Raw genomic sequence first — 18,461 nt, 5'->3', positions numbered from 1 at the left:
TACAATTAAGGCTAAGATAGAGGCTAATCGGGTCAATGATTCCCTGCTTGCCCTGAGCTCAAGCCCACCATCCTTAAGGCATACGAAAGAACTGTAATACCCCGAAAATTTTTATAGTAAAATATTATCCGTGATATAGTAAAATAAGGAAATAAAGTGACAAAAAGGGAAATTTTGAGTTATGTCAATATTGGGAAGTATATTATGACATTGATTCAAGAAAGGATTAAATTGTAAAAGTGAGAAAAGTTTTGTGGCCCAAGAGTAAATACTTAAAATTTGAAGGATTAAAGTGTAAATATGAAAAGTTAAAGGACTAATAGTGCAAATATTTTAAGGGTGGAATGATCTAGAAACCAATGAAAATTGATGAATTAGGACCAAATTGAATAGGTGAAGAATTATGAGGGACTAAATTACAATTTTACCAAATTAAGTGATGACTCAATAATGGAATTTTAAAAGATCACAAAGGGCAAAATGGTCATTTGGAAGAGAGAGAAATCTAGAGACATGATGATGTTGGAAAATATTTTAGATAAATTAAATAAATAAATATTAGTTTATTAATACTTTAAATTGATTTTTTTAATGATATTTTATTATTTTATTATTATTTTATTTAATATATATGTAAGGAAAGAAAGGGGAGGAGGATCACCTTTCTCATGCAACTAACGTGAGAAGAAGAAGAAGAAAGAAAGTTTTCCTTTTCTTACAATTTAGTCTTTCCTCCAAAAATTCATTATTTTCACCTAAAAATTGAAAGAATTCCATAGCCATCAAGAGAGAAAGATAGCAAGGAGATGATGGGGAGCAAGAATATCAAGTTGAATTCAAGAAATAGAAGCTGGAGGAGAGAGAAAAATCAAGTTAAAGATTGAAGTCAATAAGAAAAGGTAAGTACATCAAGATTTCAATATGTTTTTAAGTTTGTTATTATTAACAAAGCATGGAAATAATGTTATAGTAGAATTTTCTTACATGAGGTCCTATGTTCTTGATATGTTAGTGAAGAGAAAATAAGAGAATGTGATGAGAAATGGTGTAGAAAAAGAAAATAAGGGTGTTATAACATGGTAATTAGTATCTTGCACTAAAACAGTTCTGGACAGCAGCAGTAGTCTAACTTTAAAAAATCACCAAAAATTATAGAAATCGAATTATAGGATGAATAAAATATGAGATTAAATCTTATTGAGTCTAATAAAATATGAGATTAAATCTTATTGAGTCTAGTTTCTTATAGAAGAAATGGTGTAAGTAATGGATTTGTAAATCATGAAATATAATGAATTTTGTGAGACAAGGTCAGAATGAATTTGGGTTCCCCTGTTCTGACTTTTAAAAATCACCAAAAATTGGATAAAAATAATTATGGGTTTAAATTTATATGTTTATAATCCTGAATGAATCTGTTTTCAATATAAATAAACAGGAACATCATTCGAATTCTGTACAAGGAGATAATTAATTTTTAGTGAAAAAGGGTCAGAACTATCAGACAGCATAATAGGGGTAATTTTAAAGAATAAACTGTACTTATTGGCCAAACCAAAAATTCTGAAAATTTTATGGTAAGGATATATTTGAGTCTAGTTTCAGGAAAAATTATCGGATCTTAATTTGGAGTTCTATAGCTCTAGATATAAATAATTTAGCGACTATGATGCAGATAGACAGCTTGAATATTCATAAAAGTAAATAATAAAAATTATGGATAATGTTACTTACAAGTGTGTTATCTACATTAAGGATGTGGAATGGAGAGGAGGAGGAGGAAAAATATGTATGAATATTCATCTAGCATGGCTAATTTGTATATTTTAGGCTCAGGGACTAAATTGAATAAAAGTAAAACTTTATAAGAAATTTTGTAAAAATGTCTGAAATGACCAAATTGCATGAAATGGATTATTTTATTATTTAAATTACAAAATTAAATGAAATTATTAATTTAGTTCAAGATCGGGGGAAAACATGTTTTAGGGATTAAATTGAAAAGTGTTGAAATTATGGAAAATTCTGATATTTTATAGAATTCATGGACTGTTATCAATATATATGACAATAATAGCTGGAAATAAGGATTAAATTGCAAGAATTTTATTTTCCTGACCCTAAGGACGAAATCGTCATTTATTAAAAGTTTAGGGGCAAAATGGTAATTTTACCTAGAGCATTAATTAAATGCATTAGAATATGAAATGAATGAAAATGATAATCAAATTTATTTATAAAGATCCGGACGACTCAAATATGAGACTTGATCGTGAAAAAGAAAAGATATCGGATTAATGAAATTATAAACATAAACAAGCAATGAGGTAAGTTCGTGTAACTTGAATTATATTCTTAAATGCTTGAGATTGTATGTTATTGATGTGAATATGATTTTAATGTTCATTGTATGAAAATTGATGAAACATTGATATATTTGATAAAATGGGAAGAAATCTCGGTTGAATGAAAGGAAAATTCGATGGATCTCTGAAAAGGAATTGACGGTAAAAAGGATCTAGCCCGGACAGGTGATCCTATCTTGATATAGCCCTCCCGAAGAATATGTGGAAAACGGATTTAGCCCAGACGGGTAATCCGAATTAGGGTCTGAATTTAACTCGACTGTAATTGGATCCAAGCTCATTAGAGTAATTGTCGTTGCTGAGGATTTAGCCTGACCGTAATCCCGACAATACTCTATGAGTTTATATTACAGGGCATTTAGCCTGGACTGGTAATCTCACTGTAAAGATGAGGTTCACGGGAGTGTGCTCTCTGATATGAAATGTGTAAGACCATGGTTGAAAGATACCATGGCAACCTGATATGAAATGTGTAAGACCATGGTTGAAAGATACCATGACAACGTGATATAAAATGAATAAGACCATGGTTGAAAGAGACCATGGCAACATGACGGGAAATGAATAAGACCATGGTTGAAAGATAACATGGCAACGTGATATGAAATGAATAAGACCATGGTTGAAAGATATCATGGCAACATGACAGAAAATGAGTAAGACCATAGTTGAAAGACACTATGGCATCATGTCAAAGATAAATAAGACTGTGAATGGGAGACGCGATGACATCTATTGAACAATTGCTATTCAGGTAATATGCATCAGATGACGAATGGTTATATAAAACGGTTGTGTGAAATGTTTACAAGAACTGGTCATATGGATATATATGTATAAAATAGTTGTATGAAATAATTATGAAGATAGATAAACGAAATAAGAATAAGTACATGGAATATAATTTATGTTAAGTTTGATATAAACTTTACGGAATAAATATACATAAAATATATGGAAATGATGGAGCATGAAATATTGATATAATGAAATGATTGATATATACTTATGAAGAAACGGTAAGAGAATGAAATGTTTCATGACAGGTACATATATGATTCTCTTTGATATGTTGATACAAGGAAATTATGTAAGTAAAGACAATTATTAAACTCAAGTGTGACATATCAAGAAAATAAGTATATCAATGTTGAATTTATATGAAATATGTGCAAGTATACTAACAATGATGTGGCTTGACGCTTAGACAAGGGTCAAGCTATTGATTGAATGGTAACATGTTTAATTATAAGAAGCATTGAAATGGTAAGTACTTAGATGGAAATAAAATTTAAGATTTTGCGAAATTTTTTTATGATCCCGATTTAATTCCGGTTAGTTTTTATTGTATGTTTGGGGATTCAATGGACAAATAAAGAGACATGATTATTTTCAAAATATGAATAATAAATGACTCAGAATTATCTGAAAATGTTCAGTAAACTCTGGTAATGCCTCGTACATATTCCGACAATGGATACAGGTAGGGGTGTTACAAGAACTCTGCCAATGACCCATAATCCAAGCTCGATAGTGTCAGAGACCAACCTTAGACTACTAAATATCATAGTGATCGACAATATAACAAGTTTCTAAGCTATGCTAAGGTTAGGAATGGCAATGAGGCCTAAATCGAATAAAGATTATGTCGGGTCAAGAGAATTGCGAGGGTCTAAGTCGGAGATAATGGTTAAAGCAAATGATTGATTCAAAGAGGTGAAAGAAGAGCTACTGAGCTCGATGTCTCATAGTTTTTATAATCTTTTTTCCATTTTTTTTATAAATTATATACTTGTAAAATGATTTTGATATTTTCTAAAAACTTTGAATTTTTTATTATTTAAAATTTCAATTTTAGTAAAATTTATAATATCTAATAATTTTACAATTTTCTACACCTTTTCGAATTTTCTATTTTTGAAAATTTTCTAAACTTTATGGAATGTTTTATAATTTTAATATAAAATTTCAAATTGTTGATGATATCATCATTTTAGGTGGCATCTCACATTGGACAAAAATGTTGAACGTCACTCACCCTTATTTGAATTTTTTTGCAACACCATAAGTGAAAATGGGAAAAAAATTAAGGGCCAAAGTGAAAAAAATACACATGCATCAGGAGTGATTTTAAGGGTGCGTTTGTTTGCAAGGATTTGATTATCCGAAAACATTTTCTTGATTTTACGGTGTTTGGTTGCTTGAAAATAAATTACATGAGTAAAAGATTTCCAAAACAAGGTAAATTATATGAGTTTTTTTAGGGAAAATGTCTTACAGATTTTTAATAGGTAAGACATTTTCCGGAAAATCTTCCTCCCATCCGTTCTTCATCCGTTTTGTAAGATTTTCCAAAAACCGGTAAGACTTTCTCCTTCTTCCGTTCTTCATATGTTCCCTTCTTCATCCATTCTGTAAGTTTTTCTATTTAAGAATCTTCTTCTTCTTCTTCTTCTTTTTTGCTTTTTTAAGTTGTAATTATGATTGCAGATTGGCTCATCCAGGAGGACTTGTTTAAGTACTCTTTTATTCACCCCTTCTTCATCCGTACTGTAAGATTGGCTATCAATAACGCTTAAAGCTACCTTCTTTCAAAGTACGCTTTTATTCATTTCTTTTTCTTCTCTACTTTTGATCTGTTTAAGTTTTCTTTAATATGATTTTTTTTGGAATTTTTGCTTAATTTTGCATCACAGATCTGATCTAGTTCATAGAAAAATTATTTGTGTGCTAAAATTTAACCATTTTTTTTAGCTAGTTTGTCAAATGAACTCTAATGCTCTGTTTGTTTTTGGGATTTGCATTATTAAGCTTTTTTTATACTTTAAAAAAATGTTAAGTTAATTATTGATAACAGTTGTTAAGAATGCTCAATTTTAAGTATGAAATTGCTGAACTGAATATGCTTAAATTTTTCGAGGAGATAGACTGCTACTGGTTGAAATAATGGGAAATTATGGGAGGTTAAATGCCAAACCTTGGTCTCTGTCCAAATGCTGGACTTTCAGCATTTAATTTCCCTGTTTAAAGATGTTTTAAACTTGCTAAAAATGCAACAATTATATATGTTATTTACTTAATTAAATAAATGGTAGCGAGTTCTTTACATTTTCTTCCTTGGTTGTTTTGTTGGATCTTTATGCTAGTATAAGTGATGGAATTTTGATGAAATTTCTGGCTGTCGAGGGATTTGCTGATTTAATATACTGCCTTATGGTTGTTTATTGTTGTTCAAAGCATGATGAAATAAACGTGTTAGGTGTTGCTTAATATCTTAGAAAATATATGGGTTTCATTGATATTGTGTTTCAATGGTCTCTTGAAGACATATTCAACGATAATCTTTATAAGGATCAGGTGGGTTTGCTTTGTTCTCCGTCATAATCATCATCATCACCCTTGAATCTTCGGTTTTCTTTTCTTGTTAGACTTTATTTATGGGTTTTCTTTGCAGCTTTTGGAATATCCACTTTTATGGAAGTTGAAAATGATTGCTCTTATACTTTAAAAATAGTTGTAGCAGTGAACTGGAATAAACTTTCTTTGTGTGTGTGTGTTGCAGCCCTAGCCCATTTCTGCATTCTATATTGTGAACGTCTTGCTTTTAATTGGTCATTGGCAGCTAGCTAAAAGTGGCATATAGTTACGTAAGTAGTGAATCGTGTATAAGACTTGTGAAATTTTTGCTAACAAGGGAATTAGGAACTAATAGCAGCTAAAACACAATAACTTTTTATTTTCTTGCTATCAAACTCTTTTGAAATATCGTCAATCATTTTACTCTTTCAGCAGCCTATTATTGCCAAAGCTAATATCTGCTCGTAAAAACAAAGCAGCACTTGATCAGCCCCCTTTTTCCCTCGTCTGTATCGTGTTCCCCATTTATATATACCAAATTTTGACTGCAATTCATGAGGCCTCCATTGCTAGTTCTTCTTCGAGGGGTTTATACAGATAAAGAAAAGGACAATAAGAAAAAAAAATGAAGTCCATTGATACAATAGCTTCTCTTGTCGTAGTTAATTTGAACTATATATATATATATATATATATGTAATTTGTATAATATATTGTTCCACTTTTGACCCATTTTTTATTGTAGGGTGGTAATGGTTGAACCAGTTCTAGTTTTTGATATGTTTTAAACAATTTAACATTTTACTCTCCAATCATTGTGTTACTCTCCCAACTTTGGTTAATTTCAATTTATGACGGTTAATATTTTAGCTTAATAATTGAGTATTATTATATATTTAATTTGATTTATTTATTTATAAATAAATTATTACAATATATGTAAAAATAATTTAAAATATAAATTTATTAATTAATATATGTAAAAACAGCTTTTCTAAAAATATTTTAGGAAATTTGTTAAACTTTTATATAAATTCGTCCAAATACCGAAAAGTAAATTATTTTTAAAAAATAAATTATTTTTAAAATTATTTTCAAAAAATATTTTAGTGGCAAATAAACAGAACCTAAGTCCAACCTTTTATATATATATAATTTGTCAGAACGTTGATTTTTTTCAGCAAAGAACATTGTTAACTTTATCTTTATTTTGTAATAAACAAAATAGCTTTAAATTTATTTTTTTAAAAGTTAGTTATTAGAATAGAAAATTAAAGTCAACGTCCCAAGCCTTCTACAGGTGGCCGTGGTAGGTTAGTTCTAAAGGCCCCACTCCACCTGTGTTTTGTGTTTAACAATGCCACCTGTAATTTTTTTAAGGCAACAATGGCATCTATAATAATAATTATTATTATTGTAATTATTTTATATTTAATGTATTAATTAATAGTATATAATTTTAAATACTGTAAGAGAACTAAATTTGTATCATTAAGTGTTGGGTATAATGATAGCATATATTTAATCTTTAAGAAAAAGAACTCATCTTCAAACCGTAATCTTTAAGTCACTAAGCTGTTAAAATTATTATTGTATGGTTTTCTCTGTTTGCACCATCTACATTGATCAGAAGTTTTCATTTCTTTTTTTATTTATAATTCAATTTTTTTTCATGAAACAGATTTGATTGTCACAAATCTGCGAACTAAAATCTAAATAACTTTTTTTTTACCTTCGACACTAATCATCAGATCGACTTGGATCTAAGGTATGTTCTTCTACTAATCAATGAGTACTGATCTACCGTACTGATTGTTGAATAGATACTTAAAGATTGTTGGTCAAACTTAAAAAAAAAAAAACCTTAACAACCCAATTACTTAAATAAAAATTTTAAAATAGTTTAGTAACTTAAATGAAAACATTTGAAAGTGACTATTTTATAACTTTTAAAATTAAATAACTAAAATATAAATTTATTAATAGTTTAATGACCTTAAGTGTGTAATTTACCCTAAAATAATGATAATCAATCATTTTCTGAAAAGTCAATTTGTAAGCTTCACAACTCAACAGTGGACTTTAAAAAAAACATGAAAATAATCATAAAAAATTAATATAATTTGGGCTTAGTTCACATGTGGATCTAATATATATTTGATTAAATTTAATATTTTTTATTTCTGTTAAATTTAAATTTAAAGTAAATGTTGATTGAGTCTTAATTTAATTGGCATGAATATTATTGTTAATAAAAAAGACGTGAGTTTAAGTATACTGAAACACATTATCATCTTATTTATGAGTTGAGGAGGAACGATGTTTAGTTCTAAACATTGTAATAGATATATATATATATATATATATATGATAAGAGTTTATAATGAAATTATTAAAAAAATAAAATTCAAAATAGATAAAAGAGGGTATTTTTGAAGCCACATAAGTCATAATATGAAAGCTTAGAGCAGCTACGGCCACATTTGAGAAAGAAAATCACATGTTTTGTCGAAGAGATAAGGTCGTCAGCAGTATCATTTTCCAGCAACTAAATCAACTCACGAAAACAACATTTATGATGATGCTACGTTTACCCTTTTTCCTTTTTTCTATTTACAACAGTCACCTTTTTTTCTTGGAAAATACATAATGAAATTAAACAAAGATAAATTCCAATATCATTTTTCAACAATACATGTATATATGTATGTATAAGGAAAAGAAGATCATACGGGGGATTTAGAATTAGATTCTTCTTTTCCCTATAGATTTTGTAAATTTCTAATTTTAGTCCAAAAACAAAGAAGAAATTCCTTTATCAATACCAAGAAAAAAATTATAAATAAATATATAAGTACCGATAATAAAACATATTGCACTTTCAAAGCGAGAACATGGGTTTGAACATCAGAGGTGATATTGTTAAGTGGGACAATCACAGATCTTCAAAAAAGTTAATCTTCATAGACCTCTTAATCCTCGTAAAGAAGAGTAATAATTAATAGTTCAAACTTCAAACTTTAATTTGTGTTTTGTATCGTTGGGATAGATATCAAAACTATATATGAACTTTGATTTTGTGTGATTTTATAAGTAAAATTTTGATTTAATTCAATTTTCATAAATCACTAACAAAATTTTTGAATAATTGAATGAAAATCAAAGTTTCATGTATACATATGAATCACAATTCAAGTTCCATGTGTACAAATGCACCAAATTGAAATTCATGTATCAAATTGCACATTGGACTAAAATTCATGTATAAATTTGATATTTATCCCTACATCGTTTGATTGTTTTGACCTATTTAAGGTATCATCTTTTATCACATTTGTAATTTGTAAGTTGTTAAAGACAACAGTGTTCAAAAAATTAAGTCAAAAATTAATTTGACAATCAAATACCATTAACTATTATTTTAAGAAACAAATGGTTAATATTTAAGAAAATAATTATTTTTTTTCAATATAATTTTGTTTAACCTATTTTTCTATTGGTAAATGAAATTTTAATTTAATCTATTGTGAATGATTTTGAAGGTGAGTTAGAAGTACACATGACACATGATGAAGGAAAAATTAAACCAAGAAATGCATGTATGAGAATCCCTTCTACAAAGTATGAGGACTTGTGATGGGAGCCACTGTAGCAAATATAATAGAATCAGTTTTGAAGGAAGAGCATTCAATATATATAGAAGGAGAAAGGGTAGAGTTGGTTAGGCATTATCTAGAAATTGTTTTCTTCTTCTTCTTATTTTTTTTTATCTCAATTTCTCTGTTTTTCTTAGACTTTTTTGCAATTACTAGTTTGTAAGGAATTATCAGAAATAAGGTTGTTGTTCTTCTCTTTTTCTTGTTGTTTCTTCTCTTAAACTTGTAGAAGAAAATGGTGCATTGGTGCTTTCATTAAGCCATTTGCAAATATGGTGGATGGAACTTGTCTCAAGGTGCTCGATGAAACTGTCAATTCTATGCAAGAACCTCAATCTTAGTAGTGTAATGAAATTGATACACTAAATTCTTTGATGTCTGTAATGAACCGAAAGTTACGGTATCGGAAATTGAGTCTTGAGTACTGTTTCCGTGAAATTTATTCATGAATATTTATTAGAAATATTTATGAATTATAGTTGAATGGTTATTTAGTGTTTAATTAAGTGAAGTAGCTTGAATTTAGTTTAAAAGATTAAATTGCATAAGGAATAAAAGTTTAATTATAGATTAAAGAAGTAAAAGGGACTAATCTAGCAATTAGACCCTAAGTGCCATGTGTGTGAATGTATGATATAACATGTGTAATAGTTGGTATATATGTGTAATAGCTATAAGATATTTTATGTTATAGCTATTACACATGTTAATTTTATATTTATAATAGGTTAATAATAATATAATATAGTATAATGAATAAAGAATAATGAGTAAAGAAACATAGAAAGAGTTACAGAGAGCAAACGTGAGAAAGAAAGAAAGAAAGAAAGAAAGAAATAGAAAAGGAAATTTGAGGATTAAGGCCCTAAAGTTTAATTGGTAAGTTGTTTTAGCTCATTTTCTTATGATTTTTATGTTTATGGATGTCTAATTCAAAGTTCTACATGTATGAGGTTAAAATGAAGAAAAATAGAAAATTTTAGATATTGATTTAGTTGAATAAATTGAGATTTTATGGGTTAAATTGATAGGAATTGAAGTTAGAAGTGAAAATTGAGTGATTTATTAAAAGAATTCTAAGTTAGGTTTAAATAGGGATTAAGTTGAATAGAGCTCAAAATTTATGTTTTATAATGAATTTTTATGAGTTAGAAATTGTTAATGAGTTGATTAAAAGAGAATATGAAGCTTAAGTTAAAGAAAAAAGATTAGTAATGGAAAAGGACGAAATTGGAATTTTTGTAAAAGTTTGGTAGAAAGTGAAAATGTGTTTTATGAATTAATATATTGATGATTTTTAATTGTATGATTGTTAGTAGCAAACGTAGCATCGGATACGTCATCAAAGAAGGAAAAGAGAAAGTGAACGAAGATATCGATTAAATTCGATAAATAGTGGTTTGTATTTCTATAAACCGAGCTTAATCGTTATTGCTATATTTGATATTTATATTGTATGAAAATGTGAATGAGGTAAGTATTTTACCATATTGAAATGAATGTGATTTTGAATACCCTATTAACAAGTGTCGGGCTAGTCGGATATAGTTGAAATGTCATAGGAATTGGAAGTATTGGGATATTCCGACATTGAGTCGATGAGACACTATGTGTCAACTACTGTTAAAGTTCCGGATTTGTTCCGATGAAGTACTTTGTGTACTATAATGTTAAAGTTCGGATTTATTCGATGAAGCACTATGTGCTTATCCCGAGTGTGGGTTGGATCCGTGTATCCGTCGATGTCCGAGTTATGTTAATAAGGGTAAATAAAGTAAAGGTTATTAAAGTACTGATTGATATTGAATAATAGCAATAATGTGTTTTGAATTACCATGTTTTAAAGTTGATTAAGCTATTGTTTATAGAAATACCATGAGAGTATTCTCAGCAGACGGTTTGTTTCCGCATGCAGCAGCTAGGTACGAAAGTATAAGGACTCAAAGATACAAGCCGATCCCCAAACTCAAATTGGTGAAGTTTCTATCTTTTAGAAAATGGCATTGTACCTAGGATGTCTTTTGGTTATTTTGAAAGTATCTAAGTTGTTAAATGATATTTTGGTATGTTTTGTAAATGTTACCAAAACCTTAAGTATGGTATGTTTTGATATGTTAGTGAAGAGTAATAAGAGGAATTGTTGGTAAATGTTGTAGAGAGAAGAAATGAAGATGTTATAAACTTAGTTATCAACATTTTATACTAAAACAGATTTGGACAAGAATAAAGAGTCCAACTTTGAAAATATACCAAAAATAGTATAAAGTGAAGATGATGAATAAAATATGTAATTGAAGCTTAATGAATCTATTTTTATATGGAAGAAACAAAATAGGTAAAAGAGTTGTATTTTATGCGATATTTACGTTTTGGTGAAATAGGGTTAGAACAATTTCTGGATTCCCTGTTCTGACTTTAGAAATTCACCATAAATTGTGTATTAAGAATTAGGACTCAAACTTTATTTTTATGGATTCCTTATTGAGTCTATTTTTAATTGAAACAAATGGCATAGTCATTGGATTTCTGTACAGGAAGAAATTTGATTCGTAGTGCACAAGGGTCAGAGTAGCCGAACCCTGAAACAGGGGAGACTTCTTCTAATAAACTGTACTAATTGGCCTGACCAAAAATTCTAGAAAAAAATTAGTAAGTAGATATATGAGTCTAGTTTCAGGGAAAATTTACGGAATTGGATTTCGAGTTTCGTAACTCGAGATATGATTTTTTTAGCGACCGTGACGCAGATGGATAGTTTACTACGAAAACTGTTTAAGTGCTATGATAAGTTTTGTAATGTCTCCTGCTTGACTCCGGCAACGGTCTCGGGTAGGGGGACGTTACAATGTCTATTCAGAAGCAAATGCTTCAAGAGGTTTTGGGTCATCTTGTAGCTTTGACTACTCAAAAAGGGTTGCCCACCATCAATTCTAAATAGAAGTTCTCTTAAATAAGAGTTTTCATCAGTATCTAATTCTTACAAGTGAAACCCAATCCTGGGTAGTTAGACCCAATCCTGATTGTCGGGTTTTACAAGTGAAACCCTACTTTGATTTTTATAGTATTAAGAAAAATGAGAGACTAACTATTGCTTCTTTTCTATCTTGAGGACGAAGTTATCACACCTCAAGTTTTGCAAATCGAAGAATAAGGCGTGTAGTAGTGAAATTATCTATTTGACGTAGTGTAATCCGCCATGTTGAGTCTTCTGGAAAATTGAAACGTGGCGTGTAGTACCCTCCGTTGAGTAAATAAAGGTTTTAGATTATTCTTTTATCTAAGAGAATTATATTTCAAGCGAAGTATAAGCCTGGTGACAGTTATCATCAAATGTATAGTACGTCAAATTTGTCTGAATACTATGCTAGTTGGTTTGTAAAGTGACCTGGTTAGTAACTAACTAGATTGACTGGTCTAATATCTGTTAGAAAAAAATAAATTTTTGGAAATTTTGAAGCATATTCTCGATTAGTCAAGGTGGAGATTTGAATCATAAAATTATGATTTTATATTCTATCACATAAGACATTTACAACGGTATATCATATGCTCAAAATGGTTGAGTGATGAATGAGAAATTGGTGCTCAAGGTAAGCCACTTGTGAATTATGTTAAAGAAAATGAAAAGCTTAGTCCCACATTAGTTAGATATCAAGTATGGCATATGTTTATATATATGAACCAACTTAGTAGTTATTGAATGACTAAACTAATGCTCTCCCTCGTACGTAAGGGGTGCAAATCCAATCCCGCTTGGCTTGGGGTGCACTCGCATGTCGTGGGCAACACGAAATGTTCAGATCAGTTGGGGGTCCTTTTGGGCCTACGGATATTTTTACGTATCCCAATACGTAATTTTATTTTTCCTCAACAGAGCTTATCTATTTGGAATTAAAAGGACAAATATTAAATTAAGGTTAAAGGCTCATTAATTCACAGATGTTATTGGCTCCATTAGTCAAAATTTCCAAAAGTTCTTATATTTTGAATTTTATTTAAAATCAAAATAATCTACAGGAATAAGACAAACAAAATTTTTTCTATTTTCCTGCAATAATTTCGAGAACCTTTCACTACATATTTCAAACCTATTTTCGGTGATAGAAGAAGGCTAAGCTACAGTTCATTGATCACTGCAGCTATGCTACTGCCGTACTTATCTCGTTGTTGTATCTTAGGAGACAGTCGACCAACATTTCTCCAGTAACAAAGGAGAGGTCGAATCTGTCTTAAAAAAAACTGTAGAAGCAGGCCTCAACTACCAGTCGAAATTTTCTGTCTACCTACGAGTACACAATTTCAATCCAGTTTTATTTCCAGATTCTGTTTTCTAGATTTTATATACATATATCTATATTTTTCTGATTCGATCTTGTAATTTAAAACAATATTTTACATTACTATTTATTTCACTAACGTATGTGCAACAATATTCATTATGCAGAATTTTCATTTTTGTTTCTCTTAGAATCTATAGGCCATTAAGAAGGACAAATTCTGAATTAAGTGACAATTGTTAAGTTCCACTAAGTAGGATTGAGTTATATATATTTGTGAGAAGGGTTCGTGAGAAAGGTTCTTCCCTATTCAATATTACTCTTTGACTCTTTTTCTTAAATTTAACTGTATCTCTTCCTCATTAAGTTAGAAGCTAAGGTTATTGGCTTAATCAATGGTCATTCCATCTATAGTTATTGATGTTGGTTCAAATATTATGTTTGAGTCTAGAGCTTCGAGTTATAGTCTAGTTGAGTATCAGGTAAGTTTCTAAACTGGTTCTGATGCGAACTATTAAAGTTATACAAATGATGATAATGTATCATATAAATGGTAAGGGTGTAAGACATAGTAAAGATGTTATATGTGCGATGATGATATGTATGAATACCGACTAAATAAAAAATTGAGTGGTAAGTATATAGGTGAAGTACGATATGGGAAAGTATGAATCAATCAGATGTATGAACAAATTTGGGTAAGTGAATCCTGGGTAAAATATCCCTTTGTGATGTCTCTAGTAGAGCAGTTGTATTGCTAACTAGACTGGCAGATCACGATACGAAAATAAGTGTAAGACCATGTAGTTGAGACTCATGGTATTGTATGATATGAAAACACTCGTGATGATGCCTCCACTAATATGAAGGTTGGACCGGCAGATCATGACTTGAGATTGTGTAAGCTCATGTGGCTAGGACCCATAATAAGATATGATTGTATGAATATTCATGGTGATAGCTTCGGTAATATGTAAACCAGACTAGTAGATCATGGCATGAAAATATGTATAAGTCCATAAGGGAGATAACCATAGCACCTTTTGTGAAAGTTCATTGGAACAGTAAACATGTGATTTTGTATAATGGCCTGTGTGTCGTAATCTACTAAGCTTTTTGGGACCCATGACAAGATATGACTATATGAATATTTATGGTGATGGCTTCGATAATATGTAAACCGGACTAGCAAATCACGATATGAAAATATGTATAAGTCCATGAGGGAGATACCCATAGCACCTTTTGTAAAAGTTTGTAGGGACAGTAAACACGTGATTTTGTATGATGACATGTGTGGCATAATCTAAAAAGCCTTCTGGGACCCATGAAAAGATATGATTGTATGAATATTCATGGTAATGGCTTCGATAATATGTAAATTGGATCGGCAGATCACGACATGAAAATGTGTATAAGTCCATGAAGGAGATACCCATAGCGCCTTTTGTGAAAGTCCACCAAGATAATAAACACGTGATTTTGTATGATGGTCTATGTGGCGTAATCTGCTAAGCCTTTATGGCGTATTTTGTATGACCTTTGTGGCAAGTTTTGTATCATCCTATTGGCGTATTCGATTATATGTATGTGTATGGAAAGTTAGGTTATTCACCCTTATGTTAATATTTGGGGTAATTTCTTATATCTCTTTGATAGTTAGTCTTATGATGAGTATCTGACGAGTTCAAAAATAGATCGGGTTGTTCGATCTAGGAGTAAAGTTTGATAAGCCATATGAGATATATTTTGAATGGGAAATTGTGTTTGTACTTCTAAAGAGAATTTGCCATAATAGTCTATCATATTAGAATATAAGCGTATTCAAATTACGGAAGGTATAAATGTTTATTAGTACAAATTTGGACTATGCTATGAAAGATTGAAATATGAATTATCTTATATCTATCATATTTGAGTAGTATCATGCCTTATTTGGGGATAGTTGAAATCTAAGTTTTCGATAAATTTGATATTCTTATGCTGTGAAATATAGATGTTTGAATTTCTTCTAAATGACCTGGAGTGTTTCTTCATCAGTATGAGTATATATTAGGTTGAATCAGGGTATGATCTGGTTAATGATTTGATTTAGCAAACTCAGTATAAGAATTAGCCAAAAGTAAGATCAATATATAGTATCTGCCAAGAGAATAGTACTTGTGATTAATTGTTTTGGAATAACCAAAGGTAGTTGTCTAAAGAGAAGAAAAAAGTTAGTATCGTTTGGTAAGATCTGGAGTCAGCCATTTAGTTAGATGTATCTTCCTTCATGAAAAGTCAATCACTATCAAATAGTAATTAAGCTATTTACCACAAAGACAAACGACTCATGGCCATGTTTATTTTTCATCTATCATGTAATGCCAAGGAGATGATATTGTTTACCCATTTATTATGAATTTCACTATTGTAAATGATACTACATACTGCAGAAGTCTTATACACAATGCATTAACTTTTGGTTCTTTATCTATCTAAACTCAAGCTTTTACTTACATCAAAGCATATGAGTCACACATAAATAGTTCATCATCCACTCAGGATTAAGGTATGTCACACTATAAACATCACAAGTTAACAAATCCATAAACGAATTCAAGATCTATTCTACTTAGTTCTTGTTTGATGTACTTTCAGTCTAGTCAGGCACATCTATGTCTTTATCTTCTAGAAGTTATCCGCTCTGATGCTAAAGAAAGTATTTTCCCTATTAGACTTGATAGATGACATATTAGTCTTTCAATCATTTTGCTCTTCCTATTAAACTAATGACATGTGTTTGGTTCATCTACTAATATAAACTAACTTTTCGTATTACAATTCAATCACGTAATACCACTTAGTATTAGTTAGCCATTAAATAACCAATGAGCTGATATTTGCTTCCATTTTTCTTTGTGTGCAAAAACCATTAAGGACAATATACAAAGTTTATTAATGTAACTTATGGACAATTTTATTAAACCAATCTATTTGAAAAATAAAAGTATACAAAACGAATATACTACACTTAGGTCACCAGATCTAACAGTGTCCCACTTGTCCTAGTAAAATAGATGACTCATATTTTGCATTCTCGTACTCTCTACAAGTTTCTCAAAACTCCTAGCTATTAGAGTATTAGTATACATGCGACACTCACACACGATTTCCAACAAGCAGTGCAATTTAGCCATTCATGATGAGACACATAACTTATTTGTGCCATCACTATTGATCACCTCAATTACCCAACAGATGTACCGTCATATCAGTGCATGCTCTCAAAACTTCTTCATCAAATCTACATTCAGAGTTCCCTTTAAATAGTAAAACTCAAATTTTGAATTTCAAAATTTTCAAGAGCTTTTATATTAAAAATTTTACAAATAATTATTTTTCAAAGTTATGCGAAATTACACTAACCTCAACAAAGTTACAGCTCACATCAGCGAACCCACCTCTTTTAATAGGTTTAGCCTCATTTCTTAGCAGACTCAAAAAAGCCACTTTATAACCTCCCCTTGTATAGGGGGCAATTATTATACTACATTCGCGAGCCCTAACATGTGTCCTTAATAGGTAAACCACATACTATACATGTGTCTCCGTTGGGCGATCCTTACGTCAAGCAAACCTTAGATGTCAGGCAACACCACGATGAACCCTCGTTAAACCATCTTCACCAGGTGCACATGGAGCCTTGAGCCCATTGGTTACCGAATTATCCTAAGATGTCATATCCTCGACCTAGAATGTTACATCACCGCCACTACAAAAGAAACAAAATATGATTCTATCGTTAGCAAGCTCAAGACTCATGAACTTCTTTGTTTTTCATATAGAAGCTCAACCATAACACTTAAGAGATGATAGAACCCACACCAAAATACTTAGAACCATCTTTTCCACCCAACTCCAATCTCTCCTTCCAACTCTCTTCAAACTCATCAAGAATAACATCTCTTTGCCTTACCCTATGATGAATTGCCACACCACAACCATTTATTCCTCCTTATTTATTGAACTTGTCAACAATAATAAATTTAAAATTATATAAATAGAAATAGAAAATTGTATTTTATTTCCTTTTACCATAAATATTTTTCTTATTTTTCTCTAAATTTAAAATTATGTAATTTCAATCTGTATTGCAATTCAATGGGATAACTATTACTCTCGAAAGATAAAGACAAACAAAATACCCTTTTCTACTATTATATAAGATTAAATCATGTTTATCATTGATGAGAGCATATTATAAAATAATAAAAATTTAATATTCCTTCAAAATATGCTTAATTAATACACGCCGCTTTCACAATCTTGACTTCGGAGTCTACTCTTTTTGGAAAAAAAAAGGTTATTAACGGAAATAATGACAGCTCTTGGGACAAGATGCTGACGATTAAATATTTTGGTCTTATAATCGTAAAAATAAATTAATCTAATTAACACTAAATTTATTTTATTAATGAAATTATGAAAAATTTAAATCTAATAGCATTAGTAATTAATTTTTATTAAATTAACCTTAAAATCCGAATTAAGTATTCAAAATTAACACGTTACCTTTGAGTTAATTGCACTAGATGTCCAACATGTAATTATAATTTTTTATTAAAAAGTTTAAGTTAATTGCACCAAAATCATTAAATTATAACTCTCGTTTTAAATTGGTCTTTAAATTATAAAATATTTTAATTACATTCTTAAACTATCAATGTTTTATTAAGAAGGTCATTTTGTTATTAATATTATTAATTTAACTGTTAAATGAGGTATTATGTCTTATATGATATAATTTAAAATAAAAAAATTTA

At 29.8% G+C, this 18,461-nt stretch overlaps 1 long non-coding RNA gene across 3 annotated transcripts; it reads left to right on the top strand.

Moving 5' to 3' along the window:
- Positions 1-4,426: 4,426 nt before the first annotated feature.
- Positions 4,427-9,615, top strand: LOC128295525 (uncharacterized). Of its 3 annotated transcripts, XR_008286009.1 has the most exons (4): positions 4,427-4,727; positions 4,857-4,962; positions 7,405-7,491; positions 9,266-9,615. It is a non-coding gene; the product is annotated as an uncharacterized LOC128295525 (long non-coding RNA). The 3 variants fall into 3 exon arrangements; XR_008286011.1 differs by lacking the exons at positions 7,405-7,491; positions 9,266-9,615 and adding an exon at positions 6,159-6,601 and having other exon boundaries at positions 4,429-4,727; XR_008286010.1 differs by lacking the exons at positions 7,405-7,491; positions 9,266-9,615 and adding an exon at positions 6,156-6,601 and having other exon boundaries at positions 4,430-4,727.
- The last annotated feature ends 8,846 nt before the right edge of the window (positions 9,616-18,461 follow it).

Source organism: Gossypium arboreum, chromosome 7 (genome assembly GCF_025698485.1).
Source record: "Gossypium arboreum isolate Shixiya-1 chromosome 7, ASM2569848v2, whole genome shotgun sequence".
Taxonomy (NCBI): domain Eukaryota; kingdom Viridiplantae; phylum Streptophyta; class Magnoliopsida; order Malvales; family Malvaceae; genus Gossypium; species Gossypium arboreum.
Note: the sequence above shows the minus strand (reverse complement) of the source record. Positions and strands in the feature narration are given on the sequence as shown.